Source organism: Petaurus breviceps, unplaced genomic scaffold (assembly GCF_028583685.1).
Source record: "Petaurus breviceps papuanus isolate PSGF00001 unplaced genomic scaffold, PetGlider_PUasm1.0 118, whole genome shotgun sequence".
Lineage (NCBI taxonomy): Eukaryota > Metazoa > Chordata > Mammalia > Diprotodontia > Petauridae > Petaurus > Petaurus breviceps.
Genome location: NW_027185616.1, coordinates 23,010,475 through 23,036,369, shown reverse-complemented (window position 1 = coordinate 23,036,369; position 25,895 = coordinate 23,010,475).

Genomic DNA, 25,895 nt, shown 5'->3' with positions numbered 1-25,895 from the left:
TAGTAGTAGTAGTAGTAGTAGTAGTAGTAGTAGTAGTAGTAGTAGTAGTAAACAACTGAAGTAAGGTGAGAGCAGGAAGGGGAAAAATAAAGTATGCTATACATTATTTTCAAGGCTGTTTATCTTTTCTTTGCTTTTTTACATGTTTGCTTTTTTCTCTTCTCTGCCCTTTTTACTTTATTTTTCCCCTTCCTCCCCCAAAGAAAGCTACCATTAAGTGTGTGTGTATACACATATACATATACACACATATGTATATACACCCACATATATTCAAATATACATTGAAATGTATAAATGTTAGACCATATTTTTATACTTATTATGGTGGATTTATATAAATAAACATATTTATACTTGTCATCTGTTTCTCTGTAGGGGGAGAGCATTTTCCTCCATAAGTTTAAATCTTTTCATATGTTTCTGAATCCACTAGCTCATTGTTTCCTATCTCACAACAGTATTCCAACCCAATCATATTCCATCTGGGAAATTGTCTATGAGAATTTTTCTCCACTTTTTCTGCATTCCCTCTATTCTTGGCTTAATAAATTTAATTTATGCAGGAAAATTTCAGTTTAAAATAATCAAAATTATCCATTTTACACTTCAACACTGCTCTCACCTTATAATATGGTTTGAGGTCTGATATTATTCAATCTAGTTCTTTCACAAACCTTTCCCCTGGTTTCCTTGAAGGTCCTCACCCTCTACTTTTCTAAATGAACCCTATTACTATTTCTTCTGACTCACTAAGATAATTATTTTAGTAATTTAATTGGGATGGTATTACATAGATTAGTTAGGTAAAATTGTTATTTTTAAAAATTATATTAGCTTCACCTACACATGCACAATAAATATTACTTCAGTTGTTTAGATCTATCTTTGTATAAAAGGTGTTTTGTGTTTATATTTGTATAGATTTTTTGTTTTGCTTTTTGGTGGGGGAAAGACAGGGCAATTAGGACTAAGTGACTTTCCCAAGGTCACAGGGCTAGTAAGTGTTAAGTGTCTAAAGCTGACTTTGAACTTAGGTCTTCCTGACTCCAGGGTTGGTACTCTATTCACTGAGCCACCTACCTACCCTTTATTTGTATAATTCTTATGTCTGTTTTGGCAAGCATACTCTACTATTTATTAACTAATGTCTAGTAATTTTCTATGGTCTAAAACTATTATTAATATGACTGGCACATAGTATCATTTCCATGCCTAGTGAGTTTTAAAACTTTACAAGGCTGACATAATATAAACTATTGGCAATGAACTCCTCCACCAGCAAAGCCAAAAGGTCAAATCAATTAATTCTTTTTGCAGCTATAGATATGTTATATAGTCTTAATCTAAGATACTTGTCTCTAATTAGCTGCTTGTGTTCTTAATGGATTAGCCTGGGGAAAGGATGTAGGAAAAGATATGATTTTGCTTTGTTAAAAGCTGATGAGGCTGGTAAAAATTGGGGGGGGATTGAATGGTTTTTGCAGCATTTAATGTTTAAAATTTTGCAAGGTTAGTATAGCAGTTACATGAGACCTTTAATAGTCAAGTGGAATTTATGATCTTATCAATGCATTAATGATGACTTCCCTCACTACAAATCGTGACCCATCCATACCTTCTTACTTACTAGGATTTTTGTCCAAGTTATCCTGTAGATCATATGTAATTGATATATTCAACCTGGGGCTTTCAGCTAGTTCATTCTTTTTCTTAAAAAAAACATTTAGTACCTATGAAATGCATTATTATGGCTATGTGTTATGCCTCACTTTCCTTCCATGACTGTCTTTCCTCCTTTTCCCACATATACATTTCCTTAATGACATCTCTAACATTTCTTGTGCTTAGATATCACAGGAAAAATGCAGCAATCTATTTACAACTACCTATAACTTTGTTTCTTCTTCAAGGCAGTGTGGTAGAGTAAGAAGAATGTTGGGTTTAGTATGAGATAATCCAAGTTCAAATCCTGTTTCAGCAATTTACTGCCTGTGTGATCTTGGGCAAGTTCTTTAATTTTTCATTTTCCTCAGTTATAAAGTCAGAAGATAAGTCTTCAAAGGTCCTTTCCATCTTTTTCTACATCAATGATCATGTGATCTTAGGAGATTGTGGTGTTCCAAAATTCACCATCCAACAATATCACCAGAAGAATACCTTTACCTTTACAAGATGATCTCTTTTACAAGACAAGCTCTTTTTACAAGATGGGTACAGCTTGAGATCATTACAAGCATTATTCAGTTTCCCAAATGCATCCATTCTGCTCTCTTCCTACTCTTAAATTCTGGGCCTAATTGTCCATCTGCCATGTCTGTCTCAGATACATTTTTTGATATGTTAAGTAAATGAACCAGGACTCCAATTGTAAATAGCAGTAGTTCAAGATCTATTCCTTCTACTGCTACTATCCTTAGGCAAATTGTCCTGTAGTCTGGTTATTGTTTTGTAAAATTTCTTCTCATGATGGTGATAATGGTTCTCTGACTTCCTTACCAAGATGACAGAAAGGCCAATAAGTTACTGTGGAGTATTTAGAGTCAAGTGAAGGATATTTCATGGTCATTTTCAGCATTTCTAGAAATTTTGAGTAGTGAAAAAGTGAATAGATTTCTAAGGTTCAAATCATCTCATGTTTAGATTTAATTATTTTTATTTGGATTCAGAGGCAAGAAATAAGGTAATATAGAGAAGAAACTAGGAAGAAAGCAATAAAACTTAGACTGAAATTCCAAAGGCAAGCCAAATCTAACATGAAGATTTATAATAATAATAGTAGCATTATATTATAGTTTTATTTATTATATATGTTAATTTGGATAATTTGTAACATATTTGAGATTTACAATAGGAATCATTTTAACATTTTATGCTAGCCTCTTCTTTTAAATCACAAACATTTACCAGGGAAGAACACCACAACCCACATCTTTACCCTCATTAGGAAACTTTTCAGCAGGATTTAATTCATTATGGACATCATCTATTGACAATGCTATTTTTCTTCCAGGAGATAGCATATCCTCTATTTTTAGGTGTCTAGATATAGACATAGATCACATGCACACAAACATACACACACAAAGTAATATTTATTTTAGCTATATGTTATAATACATGTATTTATTTTAAATTATAATATTTATTTTAGGTATATGTTATAAATCAAATATATAACATATATCTCACATTTTGTTCCTACTGAAGACACATTTTAAAAATTCTTGTATCATTACATAAATCAATTAACAATTATTTATTAAGTGCCTGCTATTTGTCCAGACACTGTGCTAGGAGCTGCAGAGTCAAATATATAGAGTAAATCCATCCCTACATACAAGGAGTTTATATTGTAATAAAGGAGACAAGTGAATTCATTAATACATGCAACATAAATATAAAATGAATACACTTAAATGCATCAAATACAAGGTGCTTTATGACGATCGGTACTAGCAGTTGGGAGTAGGGAAGGTTTCATGCAGAAGATGGCACCTGAGCTGTGACTTAAATGGAAAAAGGGGCCTTTAAGAGATGGACGTGAAGATGAAGTACCTTCCAGGCCTTCATGATGACAGGTACAATGGCAGGCAATGGAATGTCTTTGTGAAGAACAGAAAGTCAGTCTGTGTAGATCACAGAGTACAGAAGGGGTACTACTGCATTCATTAAGGGGCTTTGCACACTGAATTTGAATTTGATTTGAGTCTTGTTTCTTTCTTGAATGTTTTCTCATCTGTAAAATGGGGACAATAACAGTATGTACTTCACAACAACTCTGACAAATGAGCATAAAGCATTACCTTTCTATGTACCCTGCCACAAGTCCTACCTGCACGATACACAAGCTACATAGATTCTAGAGAAATCAGCCTACAAAATCGCTTTCATAATTTAGGAGCCCATCAAGGGAAGCTGCAACAAAGATCTTCACTTAAACGATGGTTGAAGTAAGTTGTTGACCAAAGTATTAGACACAGACTCTTGTTTTACAATAATTATTATTAAATCCAAGTTAGCATGGAGAAAGTCTATTTGAGATTGATGATTTTATAATTCAAAGTAACCAATTTATTTCAATGTGCTGATGAAACAAATAAGAAGTGTGTAACTATCTTATCTTATCATGCAATAAGTTTCTATATCTGCCAGTTAGATATGATGAATATTTTTAGAAGCCCTTGTAGCAGCAAGCACCCTAGTATACTTCTAGCACAGGTTCTTAGATCTGCTTTTCTAAAGGAAAGCAACTAAAAAGGGGTTAACAATCTTACTTTAATCAAACATATATCATTTACCTAGCTCAGGGGAAAAGTCAGCACCCTGAACTTCAGAGAAAATACCAACAGAAATTACAAGCAGACAAAAGTTATAGACAGAGAAAATGACACAGTTAAGCAGACAGGGCTTCCAGCTGTCTGAACATCACATACCTACAGTTGGTTACCAGAGAGAGAAGCACCAACATCTGGGTTTCAAAGCTGGGGGGGCTCAACAGCTGCCCAGAGTCTCCTCTGACCAAATCATACAACTCTTCCCATGAGTGAGCCCCAAAGCAAAACCTCACCCTGTCAGAGTATAGACAGCCTTCTCCAGGGTCAGAGAGTATCATAACCCTCCTGACCCACTGCCTAGTTACAAAGTAACAAGGTGTAGGACTTTATGAAAAACAAGCCTCCCCTAAGCAAGTTTCTCCTGTGGTGCTCCAGTCCACCCTTCGGCAAACTCCCTCCCACCACGGGCTCCATGTGACCACATTCAGCCTGTTATGGGGCCGAGTATATTTTCAAATCAGGGAAGGTCCTCAAATTTCCTTACCATTACAGCTCTCCATAGAAAGTAGGAAGTAATGGAAGTTAGTTACATAAAAGATATCTAAATCAAAACATTTTATTAACTAGGAATGCCCAGATGGTTTTTAGACCCCAGTGATTCCAGGCATATTTATCTAGTGAACTACCTTGGTTTTCCATTTTTGTGTATGTTGGCCAGCATAAGCCCTTTGAAAATGCTTTAAAGTCTTACAAATCATAATCTAATTAATTTATATCCCCTATTGTAGTGGCAATAATAGTCAACATTCATCCAACACCTTAGGCTCCTTGTCATGTTTATCATCAAAATTATATTATTAAGAACCTTCCTTACCTGGCCCCTTCCAAACCTTCCAGTCTTCTTTGACCTTTGTCCTCTCCACATACTCTACAACCCAGTTACACTGACCTCCTTGCTTCTCTGTACACATAGCTCTCTATCTCCTAACTCTGGACATTTTCACTCTCTGACTCCCCATGCCTGGGATTTTGTCCTTCCTCATCTTGGGCTTCTTGGCTTCCTTCCAGTGTCAGCAGAAAGCTGACCCAGAAGAAGCCTCTCCTAGTCTTCTCTATCTTGGCGATGTCCCTTTGAGGTGACCTCACATCCATCCTGTCTACATCTTGTTTCTGCATAATTGCTTCTGGGTTGTTTCCCTGCCCCATCCCATCTCATTAGAACCAGACTCTTTAAGAGCAGGGACTGTGTGTGTGTGTGTGTGTGTGTGTGTGTGTGTGTGTGCGCATCACCAACCCTTAGCATGGTATCTGGTCCCTAATAGACCCTTAATAAATGCTGTTGACTTGATTTGACAAGAACTGATGGTAGATGCCATTGACTTGCTTTGACTCCTCCAATGAATAACTGCCTTCATCTTTCTTTTGTATCCATTACAGCATGGTTTTTATTCTGTGCCCAAAGACAGCCAACAAGAAACATCATCCCGTTGAATATTTGTGAATATCATATTGTTTAGTGATGAAGTTAAATATTTTCAAAGTGACTCTTTTGACAATAATTGTAGCTTGTGCACCACCATCCTGACTTTTGTGCCAAAATGTGTTTTCAGTGTTTTGTGGTGGTGGTAGTGGCAATTAAAATCTGAATTTCTTGCCAGATTCACACCAAATGATATGCAAGCTTCTAGTAGCTTGTGGGTTCTAAAGTATAGTATAACATGGTATATAACTCTCTAAAAGCATTAGGATTTCATGAACTAGAATTTCTTATTAGAAATGCGTGGCAGCTATGTGGTGCACCAGCCCTGGAGTCAGGAGGACCTGAGTTAAAATCGGACCTCAGACACTTAACACTTACTAGCTGTGTGACCTTGGGCAGTCACTTAACCCTAATTGCCCTGCCTTCCCCCCTCCAAAAAGCCGATTTAAAAAATAGGGTAGAGCTCAACTGTGCCACTGTGTAAAGGAAAAGAAAAAGATCTGATTAAGATACCATCAGATATAAAGGGAAATAAGGAAGACTTACTTATAAAGATTTATAAAAAACTCCTTGTAGGAAGTATGACTATAATGTAATGACTGATTATGTAATAAACATAACCAAAATTTACTTATCCCACTTTGTGCTACCCATTTTGTGTTACCCCATTTAAACTCAGTCCTTTGAGAAACTATTAACTTATTGCAACAATGCTGGCATTATTCAAAATGTTTTTGAAACTCCATTTTTGTAATTATTGAGAACATATTCCATAATGACACATCATAGTGTGAGGAGAGGTTTGGATTTTGAAATTAGATAACTTTCATTTAAAATCAAGTCTAGTGATTAAGATGGAAGATGATGTAGCATGATAACACTTTGTGATTAATAAAGGAAAATATTTTCTTATGTGACTTTTAAATTAGCTTTCAAGACAGTTTACAAAGAGGAATTTATTAAAAAGGTTTTGAAGAATACTGTCATGGTAATATAAGTGATTACTCTGAACAGGGCAATAGCTAAATGGATGGATGAATTTTGGTATGTTTGTCTTTTTAATCAGCAGCATTTCATCACAGCTGTATAGTTAGTATGCATTTCTGGAAACATGCAGAAAGAAAAAAAAACTATTCTGAATGAGTTATCCTTGATGGCCAAGATTGTTAGTTAGTTTGCAGTTTACCCCTTTCAACAACAAAAGTCTTGTTCATTGTTGTTTTAGCAATTTTAGATAGAAATCTTATGAAAATGAGTCACATATGTCCTGATCTTGTTAAAAAGAGAGTATGAAATCTAATTTAACCTATCTGATGACTGAGTCAGAGTTATGAATATTGTTTGTTATACTGTATTGGAAAGTCATGATACCCCCAGAATTTACTCAAGTGGGGAAACCCCCTTGCCAAGGAATCAAAAGTCCGTAGACCTTGTGCTTTTTGACTTATCATGTCTGAGTACAGGAGGAACAAAATACAAATTGGATTGTTGCCTGCTGCTACTCATTGATGCTATTATGTGCTACCTGTCTCACGCCCTTCCCTGTTATAATTTTCTGTTTCTAAATGGCTATAAACATGCTAAAATGTTTGTAGCAGGAAATTTTTTTTAAAAAAGGAAATAAAGTAGATGCCCACACATTGGGGAATTGTTGAACACATTATATAAATATAAGAGAATGTGATAGTCTTGTAAAAAACAAAGAATATGAAAAAAATCAGAAAGATTTTATATATATATATAGAGAGAGAGAGAAATATATATTTATATATATATAGAAACAAGAGAACAATATGCAAAATAGCTACAATTATACTGTATAGAACACTAAATGAAAGCTTAAGTGCTATGAACTAATCTTACTATGTGTGAATGAATGATGAAGCCCACTTCTATCCTTTGAGTAAGAGATAGGATGCTAGGAATACAGAATGTTGCACTTACACATAGTCATTGAGTCAATTGGTTTTACTTAATTGTTTTTCTTTGGCAACTGTGACTCACTGACTAGAGTGTTATTCCTGAAGTCAAGAAGACCTGAGTTAAAACTTGACCTCTGACATTAGCTGGGCAAGTCACTTAATGTCTGATTCCTTCACTTTCCTTAACCATAATTGACCAGAATTAACTAGGCTCATATCTAATTTTATTAAATCCAAGAAACATTTCTTAAGAGCCTTCTATGTATGAGGTGGTCCTGGCAAATGTAAACAGATTACCCTCTTTAGGTAGGATCTAACATTAAATTTAGATTTGAGCATTTATTAAGTGCCTACTGTGTACAGACACTACATTTAGGTGATTGTGATATGTAGTTAATAAAATTATTTCTTCACTCAAAAATCTTATATTATCTTGGTAGGATACAATATATACATGATAAATATAAAGTATATGAAAAGTAGATATAAAGTAATTTGGGGATGGGGAGTTTGTGGGGAGGTGCAAAAATCAAGAAAAAGATGTGGCACCTGAATTATGCCTTAAAGGAGCTAGAGAGTTCAAGAGAGAGAGAACTGTATAGTAAAAACAGTGTAGATACAATACAGTAAACATTTGTTAAGTGTCTGCTGTGTGCCAGATACTATGCTAAGCACTGGGTATACAAATAAGAAAAAAGAAATATAGTCCTTGCCCTCAAGGAGTTTACAGTCTAACGGGAGAAGATAACACATAAGTGGAATCTGAAAGGGGAAAGGTAGGCAATAGAAAGTGCTCACTCAGCATGGAGGCATGGTGATGGCAGAGCAAAAATCCAATAGGGGGGGACATGAAGAGTTGGCTGAGCTTCTGAGCATTCTTTAATAGGTGACTTTAAAAGGAGTGTTTTTTTGGGGGGGTCATCCTTTAAAAATATTTCTTTTTGAGGGAGGAAGGCAGGGCAATTGAGGTTAGGTGACTTGCCCAATGTCACACAGTTAATAAGTGTGTCAAGTGTCTGAGGCTGGATTTAAACTCAGGTCCTCCTGACTCCAGGGCCAGTGCTCTATTCTTTGCACCACCTAGATGCCCCTAAAATATTTTTAAAAGGGAGTTGGAATGTCACGAATAGAGAAATAGTAAGTGGGCCACTTTCGCTAGGATATGTGAAGTAGAATAATATGAAAAATCTGGAAAGAAAAGTTGGAAGCAGATTGTGTAATATTTTAAATTATATATATATATATATATATGACTATTTTATCCTCCATGTAATAGAGAGCCACTAAAGCTTATTGAACAGGAAAGTGACATGGTCAGACCTGAAAAGTCAATTTGGAAGTAATGTGGAAAATGGATTGGAGAGAAAAGGGACCAGAAGCAGGAAAAACAGTTAGGAAGCTATTGTAATAGGACGGGATAAGGGGTTAAAATGTGTAACGGGCATTTGGATAGAGAGAAGCATGTGGATATAAGAGATGTGGAGATAGAATCAACAGGATGTGGTATTGGGTTTGACAGGGCAAACACAAAGTCATGGGTGACTTCCCTTTTGTGATCCTGAATGATTAAAAGGATAAAAGTGCCTTCCGTAGAAATAGGATGTTAGGAAGGGAATGTAAGGAAAGAGTAATGTGTCTTGTTTGCAGTTGAAGTTTGAGATGTCCATGCAACATGCAAATGAAGGTATTTCATAAACCATTGGCGATCCTCCTTTAGCAAAGAGAAAAGCCACTTCTTACTCGGAGACTGGAGCAGTAGAGGGCAGAAACATAGATATTATTGACAGTAATTGAGATTAAATTTGGTAGCCTTTCTATTATGGAAATGTTTTGCCTGATTTCACATCTATAATTGATGCCACATGCACAGAAGGTGATTCTTACCTTCACAATGAATGGGAAAGGGGTGGGAAGGAGGGAGAGAATTCAGAAGAAATTTTTAATGCGTTAAAAATAAATCACTTTTTTTAACAAAAAAAAAGAAAAGAAATCAATAATAAGCCAACCATATATTCAAAAATATAAAAGAATTGGTAGGCTTCGCTAAAGGCTCAACTAAGTATTCTTAGGTGAATTTTGGAAAAAGATTGGATAAGCAAATACAAGGTGATCTGAGGAGACAATGTATGCCTGGATCTTAGAATTCCTCTCTTTCTTCAAGACGCTGTTCAAGAACCTCCACTTCTCTGAAGTCTTCCATGATCCTCCCAAAAGCTAATACCATTCCTCCCAAAGTATCATATATTAAGCTTTTATTTTATTTCATTCATTCTCTTTATATATTTTTGTATAAACTTACATGTGTACTTGTGGGTCCTAGTAGAACATAAGAAAGATAGGGACTGCTTAGTTCTTGGTTCCCGAGAGCCTAGCATGGTGCCTAGGACAAAATACACATTTAATGAATGCTTCTTAATTGATTGATTTATTCAGAGGCAATTAGCAAATGACACAAGCCATGGAGCACTTCATTTCATGTGTGTGTGTGTGTGTGTGTGTGTGTGTGTGTGTGTGTATGGTTTTTTTTTCCCTTCTCTTGTTGACTTATAAATTTCTTCCACATTTCCCACTGATTACATTAAGTGCTTATTGGGGGTGGGGGGTGGGGTTAACCACTATGAGAATGAAAACTTCTTATCTCAGAATTTCACCCAATGATTCAAAAGTTTTGTCAATACCTGGAATACTTATTCTTTATCAGGGCCATTCTTACTCCAAAAGAAAATATGAAACAGCAGTGAGGGAAGGTTTATTCCCACCACAAAATAGCTTTGTGATATCATTTGGCCCAGTCAATTCCACTTAAGACAAATTTAAATTATCTGGATAGTCAGACAAGCCAGATAAAAATGATTGACTCAAGTACAGCCAATTCCATCTTTATGGTTTTTTATGACTCAAAGACTGACATAAAATTAGATCACTTGGCACTCTCTGTTCATCTTAAGCAAATTTTGAGAAGAGAGAAAGAAGGTAAAATAGAATGGTTTTGATTTTTCTATCACTTCCTTTTTTTTTGCTTTTTGGAGGGGGAAGGCAGGTCAATTGGGGTGAGTGACTTGCTCAAGGTCACATGGCTAGTAAATGTTAAGTGTCTGAGGTGCGATGTGAACTCAGATCCTCCTGACTCCAGGGCCTGTGCTCTATTCACTGCCACCTAACTTACCCTCCTTTTTTTTTTCTTTTATCTTTTTTTTTCCTTTTCTTAGTCAGAGAGGAGATTTATTAGGGAAAATTGTAAGAATCCACAGTCTAGGCCAGATTTTAAGGATCTGAGCCTCTATTACTTGTTAACAAATATAACAGTCTTCTGCCCACACATGACTACACAAGAAAGTAAGAAAATAAAGATTTATTAAACACTTACTATGGACCAGGCACTGTGCTAAGTGCTTTACAAATATTCTCTCAACAAAGTATGTAGAGTGAACCAATGAGGCATTTCCTAGATTAAAATATCATAATCACCACAGACATGAATCAAAATAGAAATAAAATAAACACTTAAAATGCATTTCTCTACTGAGGAAAAAAAAGACAGAAATCATAATTTAATACTATTTATGTTCATTTAAATGAGAAAATAAAAATCTTTTGAAATGTTTAAAGAGGTTGATTTGATTTTATGGTAAATATTTAAATTTTTTTTTAAAAAGTACATCCTCATTCAGTATACTTCTGATTTAGGTATGTTTCATTTATATTAGCTACATTAGTAAATATAGATTCAGTACATATATTCATAAACACAATATTCATGTTGTATCAGTATAGAATGGTATTTGAACTCTCTGAGTATTTGAACCAATGAAATAAAATGTTCACTTCAATAATAAACATCTGAGCATTTCATATTTATCTGGCAACTCCCTTAAAAGGCACTGATTGATTCTAATTACATTTGCACAAGATTAAATGGCATTGGTTTGTCCTTCAAATTCAATACATGATCCTGTCCACTATCTTGAAATAAAATGGCAGTCAGTAATATTTAAATGAATATATTTTCAGTAACTTTAAAACATTTTAAAGAAATTTGTTGCTAGCCTAGATTACAGTGAAATAATACAATAGGCTACTTAGTATACCCTTAAAATAGTCAAATTTCTTTTAATATTAACTAGGTAAAACTTGTTCTGTTATATTTTTGATAAACATCCCTTTGAAACTTAGCATTAATGATTAACATTTGTCCAACACTTTAAGATGAAAAATAATTTTCTTATTTCATATCTAGGCATATCCTATAATCGACTCATATGTACCAATTGTTAAAATTTCACATTAAGCAATAAGACTTTGGAAATCCATAAACACTACAAATCAAGGCTTGAGTTATTGTTTTGTTGATTGTCTAGAATTAAGAACATAATGGAGAAAATGTTAAGAATGAAGATTAAGGGGCGGCCAGGTAGCACAGTGAGTAAGAACACCAGCTCCAGTGTCGGGATGACCTGGAGATTGAATCCCAGGCTCAGACACTTAGCACCCACCCAGAAACACCTGGCCTTGTAACCTTGAGCAAGTTACTTAATCCCGATTGCTTAAAAAAAAAAGAATGAAGATTAAGCTTAAAAGTGCATTATGCTTTTCTTTCTTCTGTAGAGCTGATTGTTAAATAATAGCATACCACTCCCTACCTGGAATGTAACCTATCTAACAGCCCTGAGAGGTAGGTATATGGGTGTTATTTTTCTCACTTTACAGAAGAATCTGAGTGCCTTGAAGATTAAATAGTTTGTCTGTGATTATGTTTAATACATGAAGAAGGTGGAATTCATGCCTTAAGTAGTTCGAAATTCAACACTTACTGTAGTCAGGTCTTGCCTCACTTCTGGACCATGATAATTTCCAATAAACCTCATTGTTCATATTTGTGATTAGGACAGGATGGTGATGTCTTTGCCCCAGGAACTGGGCTGAGGGAAATTGGTGGGGGAGGAATAAATAAGAACAGGTCCCTTGTTTCATATGTCTCAAGTTCCTCTACCAGCCTATTTGGGTAGTGCGTTCATGATCTCTCACCTGGCCTGGGTGGCCAAGTGTCTCATAGCCCCATCACTATCGCTTCTCTCTTCTAGAATCTGCCACATTTCTATACCTTTCCTGCCCATACAGAAGCTCTGTTTAGATTTTCTGGGAAGCAGGACGCTCTTTCTCCCAGTGCAAAGTGATCTTTCTATGATCTGTATTCCATACAGGTACTGGACCTACCTTCTCCCCCGCCTGTCCTCCTTTCCCCCATCTCAGCCACACTCGATAGTTTGCTGTATTACTTTTCTCCCTTAACTCTTTCCCTCAGGTGAAAAATGTCCAAAGGAAGGACTTTAACATTACATGTATAGCACTGTAAAACCAAAAGTTCTTATTTCTTCAGGTAAGGGTGACATCCCATTTGTCTCCCTTATCCCTTCCCAAATCAGTTCTAATAACACTAGAAAATTATAAAATGAGGCCTATTATTTCTCATTACTCTAAGGCAAGAATAAAAAAAAACCTTATACCCTACCGTAGCTCCAAAATGAATAAAAATGCTACACAGTGGTCTTTATAATCCAGCTCTTCATTATTTTGCTTTACATTAAGGAACTTTTTTTCAGTGGCCTTTCCCGTTAATGAAATCAATTCCACTTGACTGTTTAGGGAATGTACCCTCTGTATGATCCCTCTGAAGTAACTCTGAATTAATGAATTGTTCTTTATTGCCTATGTGAAAAACTGTTGAGGGTCTTGTACCTCTTTTCTTATAAAGCATGTTAATTATATTTATTATATTTTATAATATATTATAAAATATAATAATTAATAATTGTAATTATTAATATTTAATTAATTATAAAGAATTTTTAGAAATATCTGCTACCTATTCTCCTGCAGAGATAATACCTATCTGTTTTAATCTTCTAGCATGCTTGACCTTAAGTTTAATTCCTTTTCTGATTCGTGAATAATATTCTTCTTGGGACAGATGCCAAAACTCTCTTTGTAATTTTTCTTCCTAAGATGACTTTATAGCTCACTTTGATTTCATTGGAATATTAGTTGCAGAGACATTCCATTTTCCATTATAATTCATAGGAGCTACGAGATTGACTACTATGTTGGGATGTTCAGATTGGAGTTTTAGATAAAGGATGGATTTTTAAGTCTATATATATCTATCACATTTTGATCAGAACAGAAAACACAAGTGTAAAAAAGGATGAGGAATTAACTTTTGTATTATATTTTATGTTCTTCTAATGAATGTATAGCATAATATATGGTGGCATTTTTTTTTCCATTGGAATAAGGAGCTCCTGGTAAGGAATTTTCTATACCAACTCCTATTAGTGACTGTTCTGAAACTTATATAATTTTTGAGCATTAGATTGTATCAGTACATGATTAATTATGTCTTGTCTCCCCCATTCAATTGTGAGAGCAGGGTCTGTTTTTTTGCCTCTTTTTTATCCCCAGAGCTTAACATAGTGATTGGCACTTAGTAGTAGGCTCTTAATAAATATTAGATCCTGACTGATGAGGTTAAGTGACTTTTCTCAGGTTACACAGCAGGTATGTGTCAAAGGCAGAATGTGAACCCAAGTGTTCCTGTTGAACATAGTGAAAATTGAAAGTTGAAAATACATAGCTGATAATTTTAATTTTTGATTACTCCCTACAATTACCAATTCAACCCAAGTGATCCTTAACCTCCATAATACATTAGTATAGCAGAACAAATAATTTAAAAAAGAAACCATTTTGCCAACAAAGGCTTCATCATTCTTACCCACAATTACATTGTTCTATTTTTTCCCTCTTTCCCTCTGGTAAACCTATTTTCTTTAACCACCTCCTTTGCCACTGTGCTAACAATTCCCCTAAAAGATTCCATTTTCTATGAAAAGAAAACGAAAAGGTCAAGAAAGGACGTGCTTAATTGGTTTGGATTCAATATCAGCTTTGTAGACAGCTAGGTGACATGGTTGATAGAGAGATGGATAAAAATTCAGAAAGATCTAAATTCTGTTCTAGCTTTGGTCACTTAATAGCTGTGTGATCCTGGGCAAATGGTTTAACCTCAGTCTGTCTCAGTTTTCTTAATGGTAAAATGAGGTTAATAGCACCTACTTCTCAGGGTTATTATGAGGAACAAATGGCTAATATCTGTAAAGAACTTTATGAACTTTCAAGTGTCATATGACTACTTGCTATTGTTCTATCATCATTGTCATTGTCTTCATGGCCTAGAGTAGTCTAGCACTTATTTTCATGGAGATTATTGTTACTTCTACTTTCTATTACTGAAATCTCATGATAGTCATAACAATATCTTTCGGTTTTATGTATTATATTTTACAAAGTGTTCTCTTTGCAACAACCTTTCGGGTCTTAGCGCAAGTAGTATGATCACATATTAGAGATGAGGAAACTAAGGTTTTGTTACGTTGTGAACTCCAGTCACACAACGAATAGATTTCAGAGCAAGGATTCAAACCTAGGTCACCTGATAAAAGATGGGCACTTTTCCCAAGGTAATGATGGTTGAGTTTGATATAAAACTTAAGATTTTTATAGTACTCTATATACATTATATCTCTTAAGCTTTATAGAAGTCCTTTGAAGTAGATAGTTGGGTGTTATTTCCACCATTTCCTAGATAAGCAAAGTCAAACTCACAGAGGTTGAGTCATTTTTTTGATGGTCACACAACTACCAATTATTCCAGGATTAGAGTCAGGATTTGAATCCAGGTGTTTGACACGCCAAGTCAAACACACCATCAACTCTGCCACCCTTCCTGCTCTTACTCCGAAGTCATTACAATTACTACTGAGTTTGACCATATGTCTTTGGAAAATGAAAATAGGATCCAGTTCTAACATTGGTCTCATCATGAATGCTGAATGGCTAGAACATTTCTCAAAGCAAAATCGGTGTTTGTGTCCCATGTAGTGGTTAACCTCACTTTCAGTGTTGTTGTTCATTCATTTTCAGTCATGTCTGACTCTTTGTGACCCCATTTGGAATTTTTCTTTTTATTTATTTATTTATTCATTCATTCATTTGTTTATTTTGCTTTTTGGAGGGGAAAGGCAGCGCAGTCAGGGTTAAATGACTTGCCCAAGGTCACACAACTAGTAAGTATGATCAGGTGTCTGAGACCGGATTTGAACTCAGGTCCTCCTGACTCCAGGGCCGGTGCTCTATTCATTGCACCACCTAGTCGGCCGCCCTCCTTCCGCGCCCCCCCTCCTGCCCCGCTATTTGTAGTTTTATTGGCAAAGATACTGGAGTGATTTGCCATTTCCTTCTCTAGTTCATTTTATAGATGAGGAAACTGAGGGAAACAGGATAAAGTGACACGGCCAGGGTCACAAAGCTTTTAAGTGTCTGAGGCTGGATTTGAACTCAGGAAGATGAGTCTTCTTCACTCCAGGTCTGCCACTCTATCCACTGTGTTAATTAGTAAAGCATAATTCAGTAATTTGGGTTTGACAAAGTTAATGCAAATACCTTGGTGCAGTCCTTTTAAGAGCCTAATGCCATTTTCACATGTCTGTCATTCCTGCCAATAAAAGTGCCATTGATTAAGAATCCTGTAATCTCTGATTTAGACAGGACCTTAGAAGTCATTGAAACTCTTATCTGATGCACGAATCCATCTTTGCTACAGTATCTCTTACAAGTGATCAATCATCCAGTTTCTATTTGAATACCACCTAAAGTATTAGATGCTTCTATTTAAAAGTTCTTTCTGATATGGAACTGAAATCTCTCTTGAAAAGAACCACTGATCCCAGCATTGTCATCAAGAGCTAAAGGGGAAAAGTCAAATCTCTTTTCCTACATGGTGACCCTTCAGATATTGGAACACAGGTAGCATATTCCTCTGAAGTACTTTCTCTGAGCTTTGTTTGTAAGACTCTTGTTTAGAGCCTTGTAAGTAATTATAAGATGAAAATATGGATGATGTTATATCATGTCATGAGTAATTTCTGTGAACTGTGACAGACTTGCTCTGCATTATCGCTGGTACTCAGGTGTGTCATTCAAAAGCTAAAGCACACAAAGGCATCTTTAATATAATAGGTTAGTCTGCTAGGCAAGATTAATATCCTCCCAGGGGGGGTATTAGTCTTCTTATAGTACAGTAGTGCTAAAGGAAACCCAGGATCCTATCATTACTTAGTCTTCAGAAATGAACCTTGGAAACTTTCTTTATATAACTCTACCCATTAGATCCAAGAGGGGAAATGACTTAGACATGAGACTGCCTAATAATTTAATTCAACAAACATTAAGTGCCTACTATGAACACAGTTCTGTGCTAGGTATGAAATCTACAAAGACAAGAAATAAAAATTTCTGTTTCTCATGAAGCTTATTTTCTAATAATGAGGCCCTTTGGGTATTTCATGATGACTGTTACCCCATTGGAAGAGGTCCAAAATAGATCCACTATGCTGAATTTTTTTCTATATAGAAGAGTTTTATCATTAGCAGTTTCCAGTGTATACACATGGTGTTTTTAGGGGTTTTTTTTATATCTTAGCTCTCTTTGGCTTAACTACCAATCTGATACTTATTTGAAAATTCAGTGTGTATCAAAGTAAAGTCATTCCGATTTTTTTAAAGCATCTCTCTATATGTTTTTTAAGTCCTTTGATCCATAGAAGCCATCAACAACAAAGTAAATTAGGAAATAGGCTCCAGAGGCAAATGATTTGCAAAAGATGAAGCAGCAAGTGACATGGCCAGAACTTGAACCGAGGATTTCTGATCACAAAACGAAATATTCCTTACATTGCAACACAGTTTCTAGGCACCAGACGTGGTGTAGGCAAAGGTTAGAATGTGACTATTGGAGTTTTTGAACCAGATATCTTCTTGGCCTCTCACATATAACATGTCTCAAACAGAAGTCATTATCCCCTTAGGACTATATGTCTCCCAAACTTCCCTTTTTCTGCCAGGAGCACCACCATCCTTCTAATCTCTCAGGAATGAGACATGGGTGTCATCTTCCGCACCTCATAAATGACCCCCTTTTCATCCGCTCTGTTATGTGATCCTGTATCTCTAACTCTACATGTGGCCCCTTATTTGTACTCACATAACTTCTCTCCTAGTTCATGCCCTTATCACCTCTCTGGTGGGCCTTTGCCATCACTCCCTATTTGATCTGTTTCCCTCAAATCTCTTTGGAAGGAGTCATTGACTCACAGGAAGGGACCTCAGGAGTTAAGGGTGCCTCTGAGATTTGAATTCCTGGACTGAGATGATATTCCAGGACAAAGAGGTTTCTGGGGCACAGTGGAGAAGTATGGAGAACATCTTGGTGAGAAATGAAACAACTGATATTTAATAAATGCTGGTTCATTGAGTGAGGGGAGCTAGGTGACGTCGTGGATAGAGTGCTGGACCCAGAGTCAAGAAGCCATCTTCCTGAATTAAAATTGACCTCAGACACTAACTGTGTGCCCCTGGACAAGTCATTTCACCCTGTTTACCTCAGTTTCCTCATCTGTAAAATGAGCTAGAGAAGGAAATGGCAAACTGCTTCAATATTTCTGTCAAGAAAACTTCAAATGGAGTCACAAAGAGTTAGACATGAGCGAACAAAAAGCTCATTGATTGACAGAGAGGGACAATTAGCTAAGTTTTTCTGAAATGTAGAAAGCATGAGAGGTAGCATGACTTAGGAGACAAAACAGTAGTCAACCTCAAGACAGGAAGACCTAGATTGCCAACCTGTCTCTGACACATACGACTGTGTGACTCTGGGCAAATAACTTATCCTCTCAGGACTCTAGGCATTCAGTGGGACCGTAATTATTGCCTTTCCTGCCCATGCTTGAAAGTGAGCACAACTGACATCTATTCCCTATGAGGTAGGTGCCATAGTCATATGCCCATTTTAGGAAACAAGGATGATAGGAACATACATTTAGAACTGGAAGGAACCTCAAAGCCCATTTAGTCAAATGCCCTCATTTTAGAGATAAGGAAACCAATTCTCATAGAGTTCAAGGGACCTACTATGTAGAGTTAAGTGTCAGAGTCAGGGTCTAAAGCTAAGCCTTCTTTATCCATTCTCAATGACCCGACCAATACACAATGCTTTCTTTCCAAATAAGTACTAGAGCTTGTGTTACACTGACATAGCTTTGAGATCTCAGGGTCACTATTATGACCTCAGGGTCATATATCTCAGGGTCACATAGAGTAGGACCGATAGTAGGATATTATACATCGTAATAGGACTTTTTTACAGGCTCATGTTCAATCATATATAATTTCAGTCTATTGGTTAGTGGTACAGTGGATAGAATACCAGACTTAGAATCAGGAAAATCTGAGTTCAGATTTACCCTCAGACACTTAGTAGCTGTGTGACTCTGGCAAGTCACTTAGCCATTTTCTGCCTCATTTCACTCTCCTGTACAATGACGACAATAATAATACGTGCCTTCCATGGTTGTTATGAAGATAAAATGGGATAATATTTGTAAGTCACTCGGCACAGTGCCTGGCACATTGGAGATACTTAATAAATCCTGCCTGCCTGCCCAAGTGCTGAAGGTTAGAATGTATGAGGCATAAATCTTTACAGCTAGAAAGGGAATACAAGAATAACAAATCTGGCAGAGTGTAAGAAAGCTGTGTGAGAGATATTTCCATTTAAGGGACTAAAATTAGCAAATGTCACCAGCCATCCAGGTCAGGGGAAAGGAATGGCTTTTCTCTTCACAGACTTTTTCATTACATGCAGTGAGGCAAAGGCTTCCGATGCCTGAAATTCACACTTCAAGTTTCTCATCCATGATGACACGTACTTGGAAAGTCTCTGATCATGTACTTCATGTGTAAATCAATGCAGACAGATGAAAGTCAAAGCATTTTCCCTCTCATTCAAAAAGGCAAAGCTAATTTTTCACATTTAAAAAGAACTGCCCCAAATTTGTAGGAGAGCAGCAAATTAATACTTTCATACATTTTTTTTTCTTGGAGTAATCTCTTGGCACCACATAAAATGTGTTGTCCATTGGTGGCCAGAATGAAACCAAAGCAAGCTCTTTTCTTAGAGCTACAGCTCAGTGGAGATAAGCATGCACGTTACTCTTATAGCCTTTGTGGCTACAAGGAAGTTAAAACATGGTTGCATGTGCTTACACACTTGGTGGGAAGATAAGGCATAAATACAGGAAATTTAGGTAAAAATAAATGTTTTAATGTAAGTGACACCATGGGCTCAGAAGTAATTACTTGAGGGAATTGATGAGTACCAAGTTCAGAGGAGAGAGAGGTCAGTGAAGAAAATGCTCTTGTAGTCTTCCAAGGTAAAAAGAGGTCTAGAAGCAGATTTCTACAGTCGTACTATCACCTCCCTGGTACTAGACATCTTCCTCTCTTAACACAGCCTAAGATACCTTATGGTTGTTACATCACAATATTGATACATTTTCATTGTGCAGTCAGGGTTTTCTGGGGTTAACTCCAGCCACTTAGGAGAGCTCATTGTGAAATTTTTGGTGTGAACATTTATTTACACCTTGGAAATTGACAAATGCCAGCAAACCAGGGCTTGATTGACTGTTTTGTTGCTTGTCTAGATTTGAGAAAGTGATGGATAAAATATTAACAATGCAGATTAAACTTAAAAGTATGACGTGTATTTTTTTTAGAGCCAGTTGTCAAACATTTACCAGCACATTTCCGTCTCATAGTCCTCTAAAACTCTTAAATCTTTTTCAGTTCTTTTCAATGTGATTTTCAGGACTATAATTTACCCTTTTAAATTTCATCTTACTATATTTGGCCCAAAGTTCTAGCTGTCGATGATCTTTTTAATATTTGGTGTATGAGCTATTATTCCCAGTATTGTGTCATGTCTAGCATTAGAAAATTTCCAGGCTTTCCTGCCTACCTCCTTTATTTGAATCTTGCCCTTTTTTTTTGAGGGGGAAGGCAGGACAATTGGGTTTAAGTGATTTGCCCAAGGGTGCCCCTCTATTTGAATATTTGTGATTGTCCTTCCCTCCTTTCCTTTCCTGACAGGAAATATGGTAAATTGGAAAGAACACTAGACTGGGGACCAAGAGAAAGCTGAAGGGAGGCTAGAGCACCAGCCCTGAAGTCAGGAGGACCTGAGTTCAAATTTGGCCTCAGACACTTGACACACTTAACAGCCATGTTACTTTGGGCAAGTCACTTAACCCCAATTGCCCTCCAAAAAGCAAAGAGAGACAGAGAGAGAGAGCCCTGAAGTCAGGAGGACCTGAGGTCAAATTTTAAAAGAAGAAAAGAGAAAGAGAGAGAGAGAGAGAGAGAGAGAGAGAGAGAGAGGGAAAGAGGGAGAGAGACAGAGAGAGAGACAGAGAGAGAGCTGAGTTTAGAGCTTGCCTTAGACAATTAAAAGATCTGTGATCCTAGGCAAATCACTTAAGCCTCACTAGCCTCAGTTTTCCCACCTGTAAAATGGTGATAATAATATCTGTTATACCTATCACACAACTACTTTTTGTACCTTTGTACAAATTTTGCCCTTTGCTTGGAATATCAGCTTGCCTCTTAGAATCTCTAGCTCTCAGGGGCAGCTAGGTGATGCAGTGAATAGAGCCCTGGAGTCAGGAGGACCTGAGTTCAATTCCAGCCCAGCCTCAGATACTTAACATTTACTAGCCATGTGACCTTGGGCAAGTCACTTAACTCCTATTGCCCTGCCCTCCCCCCCTCCAAAAAAAAAGCAAAAACAAAAAGAATCTCTATCTCTCTTCAAGGTTTCACCAAAGTGCCACCTTCTAAAGGTGACTTTCCTGATCTGCTTAGTTGTTAGTGCTTCCTCATATTGCCAAATTTTATCAACTTTGGTAAAATTTTTCATTTACTTATTTATGTTCATGTTGCCCCTGTCTCATTCTTCTCTTTCCCCCATAAAATGTAAATAATGTCCTTGTGGGTAGGAATGTCCTTATATCCTTAGTGCCTAGAATAGTGTTCAACACATAGGTGTTTAACGATTATTGAATTAAATTGAGCTCTATTAGATTCAGAAGGTTTTGGGTTTTAATTCCAAGAGTCAGGAATTCCTGAATTCAAATTCAATCTCAGATGTTTATTAGGTAGGTAACTATAGTGCCAATGCAATATTCACAGCACCAACGGTGATTGTAAATATGTAGGCATAGTTCTCAATCACAAAATATAACAGACTGCCCATATATAAGACAGAAGCAAAACACTTATTTAGTCACCAGAAAACTGAATCCCCAAACCAGAAAGCCGAATCCATCATAGTAGCAAAGAAGTTAATAGACCATAACACCACAGAGAGCCACACCATCTCTTAGCCTTCCCACAAACATTCACAAGCCTATGTATCTTCTTCAGTTTGTCTTCTCCTCCCTCCAGCTCTAATTGCTCTGACTCCCAGCTTCCTGTGGGCTCTGCTCCACCCTTCAGCAAACTCTTCTCAACACAGGTGCCATGTGATTACATTCAGCCTATTAGAGAACAGGGAAAATTTTCAAATGAGGGAAAGTCTTCAATTTCCCTTAGGCTTATTAAGTGGCAGGGAAGATTTTCAAATTCCCATTACCGTTACAGTGACCCTTGGAAAGTCACTTCTGTTTTCATCAGTTTCCCCATTGGAAGAATGGGAGTAATAATGGCACCCACCTCCCAGGTTAGTTGTAAGGACCAAATGAGATAATAATTGTAAAGTGCTTAGCATGGTACTTGGAACATAGTAAGTGCAAAATAGAATAGTTAGCTTTTTCCCATTAGATTTCTTTGTCTTTGAAGATAAGGACTGAATTTTGCCTGTTTTTGTATCCCCAGGGCTTAGCACAGTAGCTGGCACCTAATCAGTGTTTATTGCTTGATTGAAATACTAGGAACTCTTAGCATTATTCTGAGACTTCAGTGCGTCAAAGTACAATGACCCATTCTAATCTAGAAAGTATTATTCCTTAAATATCAGCCAGCATTCTTACCTTCCAGTTAACAACCTCTGATGATTACATTCTATATTTCAATTGTTTTGTAACCCTCATGTTGATTTACTGAGGAAGAAGGAACTTTCAAGCACAACCTCAAAGGATAGTTCAACTTTGGATAGACTGGGAGGAACTGGTGCAGCATTTCAGCAGAGGGGAAGCAAAAACAAAAGGCAGGAAAATAAATTACAGGACATGTTTAGAAAGCAGCAGGAGCTTGGATTTAAGTGAAGCGTTTGATTCACATGGGTGAGCAGGAAGAAATCAGGGTAAAATAATATAATGGAGGGTGGCTAGGTGGTACAATGAGTAGAGCACAGGCCCTGGAGTCTGAAGGACCTGAGTTCAAATCCGGCCTCAGACGCTTAACACAAAAACTAGCCATGTGACCTTGGGCAAGTCACTTAACCCCAATTTCCCTCCAAAAAGCAATAATAATAATAATAATGGAACCTGAATGTGAAGGGCCTTTAGTACTGGACTAAGAATGCTGAGTTTTATTCTTTAAGCAAGTAGAGAGTTGAAGGTTTTTTTGAGCATGGGTCAGTGACAGGTTCAAAGGGATGGATGTTAATGGTGTCTGAGCAGAAGGTGAATTGATTACTGTTAGAGAGTGACTGAAAAGAAGATCAGCTATGCTGTTGCAATAATCCAGACAAGGGCCATCTGTTAGAGGAAAAGAGGCTTTGGCAGTCCCTTATTTTGATGCTATTATATCACCTACCCAATAATTACAATTTTTAAACGGATGAAATCTTGCTGAGAAGTTCTTCAAGGCACCTTGGTATATGGTTCCAGGATGTACCTGAACCTGCCATTCAGCAGGTAGAAGTTTTATAGGGAAGAAATAGGCAATATGTAGCTTGATGTCAATTGTGCTTTACCTATCATAGCTAGGTTTTTGGTTCAGTCTTTCTACATAGCCACTACTGATTGTATCCTCTTTTTCAGGCATCAGAATACCACCAAAGTACGATGTTCTTGCTAACAAATGACCTAATTGCCATACTCCGGATTCCTGTCTGTGTATTCAATGACTAAGGCCTATGATTATATTAATTTATATTCATATATATAATATAATAATTATATGACTATATTACTCTTAATGTGATTAATAATAACCATTCTGCTGATTCAGTTTGTTGTATAATTAAATTTTCATAATAAAAAAATCACTAGACTAGAATCACTAGAATCTATACGCACTCAGTTTATAATAATGAGTAAAAAGAAAATAATATAACAATAGAGAGAAAAGGGGAAAGAAAAAAAGGAGAGAAATAATTTAAAGAATGCTAGACTTTGACTTTTGTGAACTCATTTTAGATACTGATTCCATTGGTGAGTAACCAGAAGTAGAATTGGGGAAGGAAAAGTTATTTGGGGAGTAAGAATTTAGGATCACAGGATTTTAGTATTTGCTGGATAAAAGTGATCAAAAATCCATTGCATGTTAGAGTTGGAAAGATCATTGAAATCATCTAGATTCATGTTACTTAATTTAGATTAAGTCCATCATCTGACAATTGAAAAATGGAGAACCGCAGAGGTTAAAGATTTTGTCTCCAGATAGTAAGTACCGCAGCTGGTATTAGAACCTACATTTCCAAAGTTCAAATCCACTTTATATTACTCTGCACTGCTTCCCTGAGGTGAGGAGGCTAATTTTAGGTATGCTTAGTTGAGAGTGGTTGTGAGACATCAAAATGGAAATGTCCAGTAGACAAGTGTGACTTCATTTATGCCCAGAGAGATTTTAGGTGGTGACCATGCAGATAAGGGGCAGGCTAATTGATTGATACTTCTACTGTTAACTTTTATCTGTGAGCATTCTGCCCCACATCTCTGGTGGTTCTTTACTGGACATATTTGATAAAGATCATGCTTTGCAGAATTGCTAAACTCCTACATCACTGAGTGTTAAGGGGACCACAGGACAGTGGTGTTGGGATAAAAGGCAGTTTATTCCAAGAGACACTAAAGAAAAAAAAAACCATAAATCTTCTGGAATAGTAAGTAGCAGGGAACAGAGGATATCATTTGGACTGCTCAAAGAAGTTGCTGAATATTCCTAATTAAAAGGATTCTATCAGTGATACCTTTGAATTTTTGGCTTCTTTAATTTTAGTTACATATTTGGATGGACGTTAAAAAGTCTTTCAAGAAATGAGTTAGTTGTCCTAATACAAGAATTATGGTCTATTGTATTTATAAAAGTCTACCACTGATGGGGTGAACGTACAGGGGTACAGCGGTTAGAATTTGGATCAGTAGAAAAATAAAATGATTTTTTTGAGGCAATCAGGGTCAAGGAACTTGCCCAGGGTCAGGGCCAGATTTGAACTCAGGTCCTCCTGACTGCAAGGCTGGTGCTCTATCCACTGTACCAGCTAGGTACCCTAATACAATGATTTTTTTAAAGCATTAATAAAACTGCATTTTAATTATTTTATTCCATCATAACTTATGAAATGTTTTAGTTTTCTCTATTTTATTACCACGACTCAGGCAAAAGACACAAAAATTTATTATATATGGATGTGTGTATGGATGTTTGCTCATACAAATGCACACACACACAATTTTGTTCAAAATGATTCCGTTGGTAGAGGATAAGGAACCTCCATCTACTATTTCTTTTTTGTTTTGTTTTGTTTTTTTGGAGGGGAGAAGGTAGGGTAATTGGGGTTAAGTGACTTGCCCAAGGTCACACAGCTAACTTTTTTGTGTATGTGTTAAGTGTCTGAGGCTGGATTTGAACTCAGGTCCTCCTGACTCCAAAGCCAGTGCTCTATTCACTGCGCCACCTAGACGCCCCCTCCATCTACTATTTCAAAGCAGCAATTGCTCTACAATATATTATCTCAGAGGTTTTCCTGGTCATTAGGGGACTTGCTCAGTCACACAGTCAGCATATATCAGAGGGGTAGGCAGGCAGGGAGGGAGGGAAAAGAAGGGAGCCTTTAACCCAAGTTTTCCTGAATCTGAAGTCTACTTCCTAGCCATTAAATTAAAATGCTTTTCTGAAGTGAGGGCAAAACTGCACCCAAAGGGCTATAAAACTATACACCCCATTTGATCCAGAAATATCATGAGTTCTGCACCCCAAAAAGAAATCAAAGAAAAGGCAAAAGGACCTACAAATACAAAAATATTTATAGCAGCTCTTTTTGTAATGGCAAAGAACTGGACAGTAAAGGTATGCCCATCAATTGAAGAATGGCTGAAC